A 2,500-nucleotide genomic window follows, 5' to 3' on the forward strand; every position below is an offset into this window, starting at 1 on the left:
TTTTTTAGATTGTGTTTAATCCTGGCCGTAAAGTTTTTTATTTTCTCGTTTTTTTCCGTCTTTCTCGGGCGTCGGTTTCATTGTTATTAAGATAATCTTGAGATAAAAGGAGTGAAAGCTTGCAAACATGTTTTATTCATATTGACCTAAATCATCCCACCAACAGACTGCGTTATTGTTGTCATATCTACATGACTTTGTGTTATTTAGATGGTGGTATTTCCGTGTCATGTTGCCGCGCAGTGTTCCTTGGCGTCTTTCAGTAAGCGGTATGATTCATTTGATTATAAGGGATGTGGTTAGTGACGACATATTGATTACGAAAAGATTGACAACGATTTTTTTGTCCTTGTTTAATACTGCTTGAGGTTGTAGGGTTACATATGCCCCGAACTTGAGGTTTAAGTGTATAGATAAAGCGATGACTGAATGTGTCCTTGTGTCATTGTTTAGGTTATCTTGTCTCTCATTAGGTTTCTTGGTGGTCATGGGTCACATCAGTCGTCCGCATGCCAACTGCCTTGGGTCATGCATTTTTTCTTGAGAGAAAGTTGTAGCTAAGACGCATATCTCAGTGTTGTTGTTTTTTCAAATTGCTTTTCTTTTATTTCCTTGCTCTTTCATATTGGATTTTACATTCCCTTATCCCTATCCTTAACCCTCTCTTATTTCATCTGGTAAGGTACATTTAGTCACGTCCTATAAATAATGTTTTAGTGCCATTTCAAATCGTGAGGGATGGCGGTCGTAATAACAGATTTGCTGTGACGGACTATCAGGTTTTATTATGGTAATTGATGCCAAGTGCTTATACTTGTTATTGTGGCATTGGACATCAATTAGAACCTAGGACATATACAAAGTACAAGGTCTCGTAGCTGCAGGTATGGCGATGACAATTAGAGGTGCTTGTGATAAACAGCCCCACGTGACTGAACCTGGCTTGATGGTGACAGATGGCTCAAGCCATGAGACGTGGGCTGCTCATGTCGGGGCTGCCCTTCCCCTCCGCCCCTGTCGCCCATTGCGATGATTATTGGGCGCGGCGGTGACGGAGGCCGTGTCTCTGCGGGGGAGCATCATTGCCGTGGGACTCGTCTTATGACTGCAGACGATCGCTTCGGTTGCAAGGGGGAGCCGAAGTTTTGGAGGACGTAACAACGCCTTTTGCGTCTCATCATTAAGCAAAGGACGAGAGATGTGGTAGTGCGGACGGCGTGTCGTGGCAGCCCAGAGGTGTGGCGTGAACAAGCGTGAGGCGAGACCACGTTGAGTGCCACGGTTGGAGGATGACAGATGACCGGAGTGCTAATGATGGGTGTCTCCTCAATAAAGACAAAAAAGGACGGAACCCTCGAGATGAATGGGCGAGATAGGGTGTCTAGGCCTAAGAAGAAGTGACGTCTGGATGCTACGAATGGCTTGGTACCAAGAGGGGCTTGAAGAGACTTGACCTACACGGCAGTAAGGGTCAAGATGCGCTCGCTTGTAATGGGGTTTAGTGAAAATTGCTAAGGTTCCAGTTTCATGGTAAAGATAGATAAGTCTGTTGGTAGGATATTTTCAAATATGCGGTACCAGTCGACATGGAACAGTCATATTTATGCAGAATTTGCTTAAAACTGATAGAGAATAATCACCCTTGATTTTTTTCTCAATTGGCCCTTCGGTCGGGTTACAGGAACCTCGGCATTTTTCTCCTTCGGCCTGGTCGGTCTGATCTAGTTGCGAGGGCGAAGCTTGTCGCGAGGCCGGGCTTCAGGGAGGCGGAACTTGGGAGTGTTTAAGTGTGAATTATTATTATCATTGTTGTGGCGGTGGCTGCGGTTGTGACGTGGTTATTTTACACCTTTTTTACGCCCGGTCGCAAGATTCTGAAAGGAGACTTAAGGCACCGTCTGCCAAGGAGCAAATACATGCGAGTGAAGCACTTTTAGTGAATCACCTGTGTCTATCGTCATCGTTACCATTATCAATATCATTATTATTATAATAGCCAGCAGCAGCAGCAATAGTAGTAGTATTAGTAATAGTAGTAATAGTAGTAGTAGTAGTAGTAGTAGTAGTAGTAGTAGTAGTAGTAGTAGTAGTAGTACTACTACTACTACTACTACTACTACTACTACTACTACTACTACTACTACTACTACTACTACTACTACTACTACTACTACTACTACTACTACTACTACTACTACTACTACTACTACTACTACTACTACTACTACTACTACTAATAATAATAATAATAATAATAATAATAATACGATCATCATCATGATATGATTCGATTATTACCTTAATTTGTTTTACAGTATTGTGATAATGTTGATTGTGACGTTACTACTTCACCACTACTGATACTATTGCTATATCTCCTTTTAACTGCTACACCTTTTATTAACGTTTGAATATCCTTGTTATCCATTACTCTGAGCCGCGTTCCCATACGACTGCGGCTTCTACTACAACTTTTATTATTCCTACAACTACTACTACT

At 42.1% G+C, this 2,500-nt stretch overlaps 1 protein-coding gene across 5 annotated transcripts in view; it reads left to right on the forward strand.

The window, feature by feature from the left end:
• The window catches only part of LOC125037729, a 198,854-nt gene that overhangs the window by 77,055 nt on the left and 119,299 nt on the right, over positions 1-2,500 (forward strand). The window lies entirely within an intron of this gene.

Source organism: Penaeus chinensis, chromosome 24 (genome assembly GCF_019202785.1).
Source record: "Penaeus chinensis breed Huanghai No. 1 chromosome 24, ASM1920278v2, whole genome shotgun sequence".
NCBI classification, from domain to species: domain Eukaryota; kingdom Metazoa; phylum Arthropoda; class Malacostraca; order Decapoda; family Penaeidae; genus Penaeus; species Penaeus chinensis.